Here is a 13,646-nt window from a genome sequence, read left to right as displayed (position 1 = left end):
TTTAGAGCAAAAGGCACAAGTTTAACTATGCAATGTCTTGTGTGCAAAAAAGTACAAAGATTAACCCTTTCATTGTTCACTAGGTGTCTGTAGTCTCCGTGTGTGTGCGTGTCTCTCTACTATGGCACACACATGTATTTCAGTGTATGCTGAGCAGGGTGAAAAAGAAATCAGGTTCGTAAATATTTAGGTAAGCGCAGTCTAAGACGTATATACGAAATAGATTTATGATGCAATGCGTCCTAGTGTCTTAAGTTTTTTTTTTAAAAATATGATCAGTTTCCTTATATTCGTTTTACTGAAACAGCCAGGATGATAAATAAAAATAAATAAAACACATTTGGGACGCTCTGTTCGGCCTTATCTCTAATGGAAATGAGCAGAAAAGTAGTTCCTTAGTAAAAACCAGCAGGGTAGGACAGGGTAGGGGTGGACAGGGGTGGGGTGGGCTAGCTGAGTTGGGGGTCTTGTGCTTTGTTTGTTTTAAACAATCCTAAGTATTTGGCCGCTTAGGTGTGTAAGCAACCATAAGAGAGACTCTGAGGGCAAAATTTATACAAAACCATCCTTTTAAATGTTAAAAAAAAAAAAAAAAAAAGGAATACTTTATTATACTAGTAACCCCATAAGATCGAGGGTCGAAGTTTCACATTTTAGAAAACAAACTGTACAACAAGCCATAACTTACATAACGTAAATTAGTGATATCAAATTAGTGATAAAGTGGCTTATGTTTTTTTTTGTTTTTGTTTTTTGTTTGTTTTTTTATATATAAATGTGCTGACCTTGGACAATCTTTAGGCTTCCTGTGAAACACGATTTAAAATATTACAAGCTCACGGCCTCCTTATGACCTGAGCCACTTTATTTTTCTTTTTGTTCATCTTTATTAGCTCTTTTTTTTAAATCAAGATTACACTAGACAATAAAATCAAGATTTAAAATATAAGGTTTAAAATTAGGATCAATATGTCAGGGCCCTTAAAACCAGGACCCTTCCTCTCTCTTTCTCTCTCTTTTTTTTTTTTTTTTTTTTCCCCAGACATGCACACACAAACCTGCTGTACAATGTCAGTACGGTTACTGCCTAATGAGAGGGTGTACTGCCCTATAATCCTACTGAATCTCCACCTGATCAGTGACCCGTCATTTATGTTCTTGTTCATGCTGTTTTATTTTTTATTAAAGTTTAAGAAACAGAGAACTGAGCTGCTTGAGGCCGCCGTGTTGACTGCCTGTGGCCTGCTGTTTAAACAGGTCCGATGGGTTTTTGAGGATAAACAGAATCCTAAACCTTCATGTTATGGCAACAGACCTAAAAGCTTCTCCTTTTTTTTTTGTTTTTTTTTATGTAGTCAGCATTTTAGATTATTGAGCAGTGACCTTCTTCTTCTTTAGTCTTTACTCTGATCATACAAAACAAAAAATGATGTTTGGATATTGTTTTCATAATCAGGTGGTACCACGTTGGTATTCATGTTAAAAATGAAGTGTAAAAACAATGTGTTAGAACGGTGTGCGATAATCTGAGAATGTCTAGAACAGTTCATGAAGGATGTCCATGTGTACACCTGTGTTTTATATTTTTAGCCTTAATGAATTCTCGAGGTCACTCACAAGCGCATACTTTGTTTTTAAGAATGTTTTAGAACATGTCCTGTCTTGCGTAGATGCAGTACATGCTCATGGCTGATCGTTACAGCCTGTGGAGGATCTTGTCTCCTGACTGTTCTGAAATCTAACGTGTTACGAGGTTGAACAAGCTCCACGTTGTGACTGAAATCCTAACGGAGCTGCTCCTAAAAGCCATGGATACTCCTCTCTATTTTTTGTTTCTTCTGACGGCTTAATAAAAAAGTTAGTTTGAAGGAAGTCCTTCCCATTACAAGCACCCGCATCGTATACCCCGTAAGCCATCCTCCTCTTTTAAAGCCTGCTGTTGTCTTTGGGAAGGACGAGGAGAGAGACTGTCCCAATTTTAAAGACTTTTCTAAATCTCTAAATATCTGTATATTGAGAATTTTAAGTTTAAACGTGTATGTGGTATAGAATGTTTACACGTAAGCAACCCTTTGTGATCATTTATAAGCCTTTTCTTCCTCACAGATATTTTAAGTATGAATAAAATCACTCCAAAAAAAACAATATGTTTGTCATTTCTGTGTTTGTATATTAATTTTCTTCTGCTGCTTCAGTGTTTTTAGATCTTTTTGTCAGGTGTTACTCTGGATTGTGAAGAATTGTGATAATCCCACTCCCTTGACCAAGAAGCAACCCCAGACATGGTCTCAGGATGCTTTACTCTCGGCATGACGCAGGACTGATTGTAGCGCTCACCTTCATACACTTCTCCCCAGGAAAAACATCAGAGTCAGACCAGACTGATATTCTGCAAAAGGTACAGGGATTGGACTGCTGAGGACTGGTGTAAAGTCATTTTATCTGACCTGTCCCCTTTCTGATTGTTTTGTGGCGTCCGGAGAAGAATAGGTGAGCGCTACCATCAATGCTTGTAATTATACCAGAGTAACATCTGACAAAAAGATCTAAAAACACTGAAGCAGCAGACTTTGTAAAAATGAATATTTGTGTCATGCTTAAAACATTTGGCCACGGCTGTATGCTCAGGTATTTGGGCGTTGACGCACTTTATTGAAAGTTTGCTTCTTGGCACCGACACCAGAAGGGATTGAAAATGAAGAAATCAAGAGATGTTGCAAGTGCGTACTTTCACCTTGAATTGAGGAGGTTTGCGAACTGCATGTGTTTTTAACACAATCCCACCATTTACATTTTATCCAAAGTGCTTCGAAGTTTCCATCATTGGACGGATCCTTACACTGGGCTTTTACAGGCTAATCATGAAACACGTCCTATAATTTGCATTATTAGTTTGCATTGTTTGCTAAACCTTCTGTATTTACATGCATTTAAGTGTCCCTTCCCCGTAGACTTTGATATTACGCCTACTGTACCTCCTCCAGAGTCTCCTGGGCTTTGGGTGGATATTGGCACAGGGTTTTTCTTCTGCACTGATTCACTGCATTTAGCCTCCAAGACTTTTGGTGTTACTCTGCTCGTCAGTGCTTTTCTTCTTTTAAAGGTTTCTAAAGTTTCTGCTTTTTTTTTTTTTTTTTTTGCCCAATTGTATATGACTCCTGCAATATTGACTGCATTTCATTCGCTCTGTACATGTGCTTTGCACAATGACCGTCTAATCTAATCTATTGATGGCCTCCTTCACCTTCATCAGCACCTATTTAAAGTGCAGTGTTCCCATAAACAGCTCCCAAGAGCAAATTCTACACTTGGTATCAAAAAAGTTAAATAAATATGGTAAACTTGGTAAACAATTTTAGACACACTAATTTACTGTCCAAATAATTACGTACCTTAATACATACCAGCTCAAATGTGTCCTTTAAAAAAATAAATAAAAAAATCTTGAGATTCCTTTTCTTGTGTTACATTTCACTGCCATCTAGTGTTGTCTAAGAAACAGTAAATTTAAGGGTTTTAAACTAATTCTATGATCACTGCACCATGTAGCTCCGGTAACTGCTACAATATTAAACTAGCATTCATTTAGGAAATTATATTTATTTATTTTCTCACTCACTCACTCACTCACTCATCGTCTATACTGCTTTATCCCGTATGCAGGGTTTTCAGGGGCCTGGAGCCTAACCCAGGGGACTTGGGGCATGAGTACCTTGGAAAGGGTGCCAATCCTTTACAGGGCATACACAATTCGCGGACACCATTTAGCCTAATCTACCCGGAGGAAACTCACCAAGCATGGGGAGAACATGCAAATTTTACATACACGGACCCTGAGGCAGGAATCGAACCCGGACCCTTGAGGTGCAAGGCTACAATGATAGCCACTATACCACCCTGCAGCCAAAATTATTAGATTTTAAAAAATATTTTAAATAATTAAAATATTTTGTATTTTTAAAGCAACCTCATCAGTTGTCATGGCATCAAAATATAATTGAAAACAAAAATCCAAAAATGTTTAAAGATGCAACGTCCTGATAAACATGTGTGACTTGTGGAATGGCCCAAATATTTCACTACTGTGAAAGCTTTCAACTAACAGGGTTAAAGGGTTAGGGTTGGTGACACCACTAACAAGCCCACCCATTCTTCATAATATATATTGTGTACTTGATGCTTTTTTTTTTTAAGGGTCAAAATCAATCAACACTCTCAAAAAAAAAAAAAAAAAAAAAAAAAAAGCACCTCCAGGGTCTGGGTTTGATTCCCGCCCCAGCGTCTGTGTGTCTGGAGTTTGCTTGGTGGGTTTCCTCCAACAAGCTAAAAAATGCAGATTAGGTTAATTGGCATTCCCAAATTGCCTCTAGTGTGTGAATATCCATGTGCCCTGTAGTTGATTGGCACCCCATCTGCCTCATGCCCCAAGTCTCCTGGGATAGGCTCCAGGCCCTCCCGTGACTCTGTATACAGGATAAACTGGTATAGATGATTAGCGAGAGTAAGTGAAAAGCCTTTTAGTTTTCCGAGCCCAAGGCCTTTCCACTTCCTGTCAGTGATGATGACTGGCTACAGCTGGTAGCTTCATCGTGCAACGTAAAAGGCGGTTATTTGACATCACCGTATAATCGACCAACATGGTGCACAATGGAAGATTCCAGGGAGCTGTGGAAAGATCTGAGGATGGTGGGTTTACATAAATCAGGACTGTATCTCAGCCATTTCTGAACAACCTTTAATTCCAAGATCAGTTTGTTGTACGTAAGTACAAGTTATTAGAAGGTGAAGCTGCTTTGCCCAGGTCTTGATGAAGACCCAAACTATCACTTAGCCAAGATGAAACTGGTTCAAATGATGAGGAACCACCAAAGCACAGGTCTGCTATAAAATGAAAGCTGCTGTCTCACATCAGTGCCGCATGTCTTCATGGACCTGGGTTATTTGTGTGTGGTGCACTGGACATGCTGGAACAGGTTTGGGCCTCTTAGTTCCACTGAAGGGAATTTACAGTTCACGTCTCCGACAAAGCTATGAAAAATGTTCTGCTGATTCATTAACACTTTTCTCAAGCTGGTGTGATGCAGTCATGATCGTTATGTAGTCATGATGCTGCCTGATGTGTTTTCCCCATTGTCCTGAAAGGACAAAAATGTTTTTTAATAAAAAAAATAGAGTTTTCTATTGTTACGAATGCCGTCTTCACTTTTTAAAACCATTATTATTACAGATTATACTGCTTTTTATCAAAAAAAAAAAAAAAATGATAAGAATTTAAATAACTGGCCAATAAGGATGTAGCACTTTAATACCCGCCCAATAGTAGCAACACAAAGACCCAGCTCCTCCAGGATTGCACCTCCAGGATCTGGGTTCGATTCCCGTCTCGGTGTTCATGGAGCTTGCATGATCTCCCCGTGCTTGGTGGGTTTCCTCCCACAGTCCAAAGATTTTCTGTGTCTTGAGATAGATTGGCATCCTGTCCAGGGTGTGCCGTGCCTCATGCCCAAAGTCTCCTTGGATAGGCTCCAGGCCCTAGCGACCCTGTACACAGGAGACGCTTTATAGATGATGAATAACTTTGTTCAACTCCTACAGAGAGTTTCAGTTTCAGTTTCTTCCAAGCTCACTCCAAGTAAATAGTTGTAGAGTAAATTATTTTTACTCTACAACTCACAGAGGTAATAACAGGCCAAAATGTTTGAGGATGTGTTCTGGTCCCAGTTTGCCTCAACTCGCAACTCACACGAGTCTGATTCACAGATCATGGATCTCATCCATGGCTTGAGATCAGTGTCGCTAAAAAGATAAACACAATTAACAATGAAGCTCTGCGTGACCTGCTTTCTAAGGAATGTTATAGACAAACAAGAAGATATAAATTCTAAGGAAAGATCCAGTGTTGGGAAACAATTTGTGATTAAGCAATGCTCTTGTGTTTTTTTTTTTTTTTTTTTACGGTACACCAGGCCACCCTTGAGAAATTTCTCCCAGTATAATGCAACACACAAGCTTTCTAGCTGCCTTTAGTCTCACGAAAAAAAAAAAAAAAAAAAAGACCAACTATTTGAAAATAACCACCAGATGGTAATAAAAATGCAACACATTTCACCAGTGACCACCAGGGGGCAGTGTAGACACAAAATAATTTCTCTAAATAACATCAACAATTGACCACCAGATGGCAGTGTGGGCAAATTAAAGCTGGAAAATTGTCTTTTTAATGAAACAGATAAATTATGGACTGTTGATAGAAATTTACACTGTGCACACTTCTTTTTATTTTTTTTGGTTATACAAATGTACAAGCTGTCTTGAGCTAGCAGAGAACTGTGCTTTCTTTGTGGAGTCATGCAGAGAAAGCAATTTCCTGCTAATATTTTTTTAAAGCCCATGTTTACAAGTAGATTATGAAATAATCCTATCAAATGACTTTGTTTTCAATAAGTGCAGAAGATTGTGGAAAACAAGGCAAGGGAGTGACAGTTAGTGACGGCAAGTGATGCTGTAAACTGTAATAGAAGTTCAAGCCTTTTGCACTCAATTTCTTCATTTCTTACATTTTTCTATATATAAGATAATTTATTTGTTCTCACTCACTCATCATCTATATGGTTTTATCCAGTATTCAGGGTCGCATATCCCAGGATACTTGGGTCATGGCGTGGGTTACACCCTGGACAGGGTGCCAATCCATCGCAGGGCACACACACTCACACACGCAAACAACTGCTCATGACCTAAAAAATTAGGTCATGAGCAGTTGCCTAAGTATTTCACTGCATATCGTACTGTGTATGTGACTAATAAAATTTGAATTTGAATTTAAACAGGCAACTTGGGATCACCAATTAGCTCAATCTGCAGGTCTTTGGACTGTGGGATGAAACCGGAGCACCTGGAGGAAACTCACCAAGCATGGGGAGAACATGCACACAAAGGCGGGACTCAAACCTGCACACTGGAGGTGCAAGGCAACAATGCTAACCATTACACCACTATGCTATCTATTTATTTTTTGCTAACTTTTTTATATTTAACATTTAACTTTTCTGTTTAAAGACATTGATGAACATCATAGTGCTATGAAAGAGAGAAGAAAATGTAATGTTCCCAACATCGTGTCTGGGTCTCAGGTTAAGTTAAGGGGAAAAAAAAGGTTGGGAAACATTTTGGAAAATGTTGGAATTTTTTTGTGGAAAAATAACTTTTAACATGTGATAATGTGTAAAAAAAAAAAAAAGGAATTCCTAATAAATACTATTTTTAAACATAAATCATTAAATGTCCCTATCAATATTTTTTTGTTCGCAGGTCTAAGGATGATATGGTAAAAACAGAAAAGGGGCACAAAGATACTAAAAAGCCCAAAAAGCTTCATGACCACGGGCGGGAATTATTCACAATTAAAATTGTTAAATGATGTAACCATCAGAGAGCTAATCTTCACAAAAGCAATCCCAAAGGCTGTTGCTGGGAATAAATATATTATAATTGGAGTTTTTGATGTAATTGACAACCGCAGCCTAAAAAGAAAGACTGTTATGAGGTCATTGGACAGTCACCTTACTTACACCTTAGTACCTCTGTTTATGTAGAGCACGCGGTCCTGAGGAACACATTCCTGTATATTGTACTTAAAAACAATACATCATTTCAGTGTGCATTACTGGGCATAAATGTGTGGTCGCAGTCCAGTCTTTGGAAATATCCTGTACAGTTTGGAGATGTCAGCCATTCATGGTAACCATTATATACATTTATAGATTTCTACAAATAATTTTAGAAATCCTGTTATTTTAGCTCATCATAACATTGTGCAATCAGAGCAGAAATAAAAGAAGAAAAAAAAAAGGAAATATGGCTAGACCATAAGTTAGATAAATATAATGTGTGTTTTTCTTTAAATGTTCTGTTAATCATACTGAAACTACACCACAGTATCCCATGTAGATTTTCCAAAGTCTCTACTGTTCTGTGTGTGTGGTTTTACAAAACGGATCTCAAATGTTAATAAAAAAAAATGCTATTATTAAAAATAATTTTTTCGAAAACAACAACAATAATAGTAATAATTAGCGGCAGAATTAGGCTAACTAGTGTTGTGAGTGTATGTGTACTCACTGCGTATGCGTACTCACTGCCCTGCAATGGACTGGCACTCTGTCCAGCGTGTCTCCTGCCTTGTGTCCATAATGCCCCTCCTGGCCTGCCATGACTCTATGGGAAAATGTATATCTTTGCAAGCACCAATCTATCACAGGGCACATTGTGTATGTGTGTATGTGCATTGCTATGGGCCATTAGCCTAATCTGCATGTTTTTGGACTGTGGGAGAAAACCGGAGTACCGGGAGGAAACCCACCAAATACAGGGAGAACGTGCAAACTCCATGTAGGAATCAAACCCTGACCCTGGAGGTACAAGGTGACAGTGCTAGCCACTAAGCCACTGTGCTGCCCGACGTGTATCTACTCATCACTTACTCACCCACTTTATCCTGTATTCAGTAGTCTATCCCAGAAGACTTAGGGCGCCAATCCATCGCAGGGTACAAACATTCACACTCTCAATCACACACAATGGGCAATTTGGAAACGCCCTTTAGCCTAACCTGTATCACAGATTACCAAGCAAACTCCATGCACACAGAGACGGGAATCGAGCCTGGCTGGGAATCGAACCCGGACCCTGGAGGTGCAAGGCGACAGTGTTAACCACTACACCACCGCGCCCCATGTATCTACACTTTATTAAAATAAGATTATTAAGATTATTTCTTCAGGTCATATATAATGTTATGTTATGTATGTTATGTACTTAATATTATTTTAGTAATATTTGAGTAGAAATAAGATTAATAATCTTATGTTTTGTTTGTTGTAAACTTATTGTAAACAATTATAGATAGATTCGGTTAGAGTCAAGGATTTTTCACCTGCTAAGATTAACTAGATTAACATTAACTACTAAATAATAATATTACTAATAATAACAATAACAATAACTTTTATAATAATTAATGCTACTCTTACTAATTATTATTAAAATGTTTATTTTGCTACATAATTTTGTTTTATAATGTTGCCAAATTTACACTGCCAAAATTTTTTAATAAGCAAAAAAAAAAACAAAAAAAAAACAGTTACTTAGGAAAGTCTATTTTATTAATTAAGTCATAAATAATTAAGTTATTAATTGATGAAATAATAATAATAAAAATAATAATAATAACTTTTATAATAATTAATGCTACTCTTAGTAATTATTATTAAAACGTTCATTTTGCTACATAATTTTGTTTTATAATGTTGCCAAATTTACACTGCCAAAACTATTTAATACGCAAAAAAAAACAGTTACTTAGGAAAGTCTATTTTATTAATTAAGTCATAAATAATTAAGTAATTAATTGATGAAATAATAATAATAATAATAATAATAATAATAATAATAATTATTATTATTATTATTATTATTATTATTATTATTTGCAGCCCTACTCCTGGTCATGGAATCATGTATAAAATTCCAAACTATTCCAAACTGCTGGCCCCTGGTGCTGTATGATGATCGCAGGCTGTGGTTCTGTCCCAAACTAAATATCACTTAACCAACATCACTGCACAATGCAGACTTGCTCTCTTCTGGGCCAGTGTGGTTGAGCTTCGGGTAAGAGGAATGAGGCCTGAGGTTAGAATCTGCTTGACTAGGCAGTCCGGCCCGAGCCAGAAAAGGGCAAAAAGTGAGGAATAGGATCATGGCTGAGAGAAAACCTTGACTGAAAAATCGGTAAGAGAAAGACTACTAAGAGAAATGAGCATTAATAGCACTTGTATTGGCCTCTGTGCCGACTTCGTGCAGCTCCCACGCTCTGAGCAAACAACCCGGGAGCTGGAGGTCTGAGGGGAAAAAGCATCTATTGATATACTATAACAAGGAGCTAAGTGTGCGCTTTCCTGCCTGTGCACAGCAGCTCAGTGAAAAGAGAAAGAGAGAGAGAGAGAGAGAGAGGGTGAGAGAGACGACACCACTAGATATAGCAATGTCTTCTAGTAATTCCTGCTTCTCATTACATTGGGAACTGAAATATCAGCAGTTATATAAAACAAACGTGTTTGTCACGGTGAGCAGGGATGATCAAATCAGTGGCGGAGTAAAGCAGCTCGTAAAAACCTCTGCACCCGCGGACTGAATTGCTCAGTTTCCTCTCTGGAAATTCTGACCGTCTTCTCCACCCATGCTCTTGAAAAACCTCTGCATTTCTTGGCGCTGCTGGTGAGGCCGACATGTCTGTTTCGTTTCTTTTCGCTCGACTGTAAGAACCAGCCTATAAAAAGGCCCCAGGTCCCCCATTACTATTACTTCATGTGGCAGTCATCTTTCTGTCTGAGGGGATTTACGGTAAAAGCAGCCTCTTGAAATGGGTTTTGAGGTCACAGCTGTTGATGAGTAAGAACACGGGAGAAAAAAAAAAAAAAAAAAAGAATTCTATACAGTATGCTCGAAACCTCGCAGGTTAAACGAGGTCCTTTTGTCCAAGTCTCATTGAAACATGAACATCAGCGGCGTTTTTTTTTTCCCTTCCAATCAGAAGCAATTAACCTATAGTTATTTATGTAACATTACATAAAAGAACAAGTTATTTATTTCTTTAATGGGCCAAAATGGACATTTCCTCTGTGTATACTGGCGCTGTTTGGGACATTAACGGTTGTGTACTCGTGCACCCTGCAATCTTTGGCAAGCGGCGCTGGATAACTGCCTGTGTGTGCTTGTTGTAAACATCAATTTACATTCTGCAAACATAAGCTGAAAAATTCTACCGGTGCAAGCCTTATTTACTCCGTCCAAGATCGTAATGCTTTTTTAAATCGAATTTTCTTATCAGTTTTTCATAATTACTTTCTAATTTTACATGCTTTGAACATACAGTACTGTACTAATTACTTCTAACATGATCTGATAAGTGCTGAAGTCCTGAGCTGAACCCTCTGAATTTATTGGCTTTAATTTTTTCATTAATCATTGATTACACTCATACATCAGTTATCCATCAGATCAGTCTTTACTTAGTGTACAGTCTACATACTGTATTGTGGGAAAAACTTATTAAGAAAACTTTCTGAGGATCTTTTCAAGATGACTAAGGATCTGCTCTGCGTCCCACTCCCTCTCACGCTCCTCCCTCTCGAAGCTGAACAGAACCTGTAAGAAAAAAATAAGACCTCGGTGCTGTCTGGGATTGCTTCTGATAACGACGGGTAAAATGAATGAATCTGGTTTTGGAGATGCCTTGGCAGAGATATCTCATTAGTACAATACCTTTCTTCTTATTCTACTTTATGCATGCTGATGTGAAATTATCCCAAACAACAAATATACAAAATGCATGTGTGTGTGTGTGTGTGTGTGTGAGAGAGAGAGAGATTTAATGTATTTATTATAAGCATCACAATAATTACAATAAGATTTTCCTTTTACATTTTCATCACAAAGACACCTCCTACTTGAAGTTTTTTTTTTTTTTTTTTAAAGGTATGGCGCCCAACAGGGTTCGACTGCAACTTCCTTTGTGGTTCAACTGCAATGACCATCATCTGTTCTACATTACAAACATTTCCATGTTCCCTCTCTACATTCTCTCGCCTCCCACTCGAATCGAAGCTGCTGAATCGTTCTATTAAATACTGTTTGTTTAACATTTCAGCTTACTTTCAGTTCTATCTCCAGATCTTTTCACACAAGAGCTTGAGCAGCACTTTATCCAACCGAACCCCTCAGAAAGGAGCACACCTCGAAAAAGAGAGATATTTTCTTATATAGCTTTCAGCAGCTTGAGTTAGTAAAAAACCTCGACCACAGCCCGAGACGATTTTGTTGACAGGTCTAATTAACGCTGTACATGTAACCTCTATATAAATCACCTCATCTGTTCAGATTGTTCATCTTTAAATCAAACTCATGTCTCTGGGATCTGAGATCAGATTGCCCCATTGGCGGTTTCCATGAACCAGTGCGTTAAACTAAACTAAGGACAGCCTTAAATGTGAACCAGGGCAAGACGCATCTACGTAGAATCTGCAACAACTCGCCTGTCAGCGTATTCTCTTCCAGTTTTGCCACACGTATTACCCACAAGGCCCAGGCGGTCTGGCACGAGAGAGGAAGTGGGAGAAGACAAGAGGAAGGAGGGTTAGGGGGTGGAAAGAGGAGGACGAGTTGTTAGAGGAGGGGGAAAGAGGCAATTGCCACGTTTGCACCGAGACTGAGTTAAAGCTGTTAGAGCACAGAGCAAATATGTTTTGAGAAATATCTGCACCACACACGCACACACACACTCACGCACATCAAAGCAAAAAGGACTACTCTATGCTTTGGTGTAAAGCATGTAAGAAGTAGGTGAACTGTACTGAAAGCTACCCGTTATGAAGTATGCAGCGGAATATTCAGCCTCTGAAATCCTTCAGTCACATCCTTGAGATTCTAGATTAAGCTTCCTGGACACTGAAGTATTCAAGGGACAAGGAATTTTTCTGATACCGTTAAAGATTCATAACGATCTACAACAGCTTCAGAAAAGTTTAGCTAATTTTATTGTACAGACAAAGCCGTGACGTGTGTAACCGTATGGGCCACACAAACATAATCTCTGTGCCTCTTCTCATAGGACAAAGCATCCAGCGTAGTGAGACGCCTCTCCACCTAATCCCCCTCTCCCCCCTCCCTCCAGCTTGCATCGTCCCCTCTTCTTCATGTCCTCGCGATGCTTTGTCTATGTTCGAGAACCATCTGTGTTTTTGCACGTCACCTTGGAGACAAGGGCATCCAAACAGTAGGGGAAAGCGGGAATGGCGGACAGATGACTCGGTCAGAGAAGTTCAGACGTGAGAGCGGCCTGAAAACCGAAGCTATCAGCACATTCCATACGGCTTGGGGTTTTTTACAGAGACGAAAGAAATATCGTCGACTTCCCATGGACATGGTCTTGGGCAGTGCATAAACAAAGAATAGGGGAATTTACAGCCCTGGTTATTTGCGCCGCCACAGCAGAGAAGGAAGGAGCTAAAACGGCTCTGATCTGGAACATGAGGGATATTTTGGAAAGTTTCAAAATCATGGGCTTATTTGAAGTTTCAAATCATGGTCTTATTGTCAGAATTACAGTTGGGTCTCTAATTTGGTAATGTTGTGGCCACATACAAGCTTTTTCACTTAAAAGTTTATTCTTTCTAAACATGAAAGTTGTGTTTGGCAAGTTACAAAGAAAATGACAGCGGGGGAGTTGATGGTATTTGGTGAGGAGAAACAAAACTCATGTACATTATCATGCCTCGATCTCACACTGGTTGGAGTTAAAGTGCTTTAACACCCTTTAAGTGCTTTAACATCCTGCTTTTATTCGGTCCAAAAAGAGACACGATTCCCTCAAGGGCAAAAACTCTATTTTCTTTTCGGTTTTATTATTTTGTTTTCAGTTTTGTTATTTTGGTTTTGAATTTGTTTTTAGTTTTAGGATTTGTTCTTTTGTTTTCGGTTTTGTGTTTTTGGTATTTGGTTTTTGGATTTGTTTTTTCTTTTTCGAATTTGTTATTTTGTTATCGGATTTATTTTGTTTTTATGTTTTGTTATTTTTTTTGGTTTTGTTA

The sequence above is a fragment of the Clarias gariepinus genome, chromosome 14 (genome assembly GCF_024256425.1).
Source record: "Clarias gariepinus isolate MV-2021 ecotype Netherlands chromosome 14, CGAR_prim_01v2, whole genome shotgun sequence".
NCBI classification, from domain to species: Eukaryota; Metazoa; Chordata; class Actinopteri; order Siluriformes; family Clariidae; genus Clarias; species Clarias gariepinus.
This window is presented reverse-complemented; position numbering follows the sequence as displayed.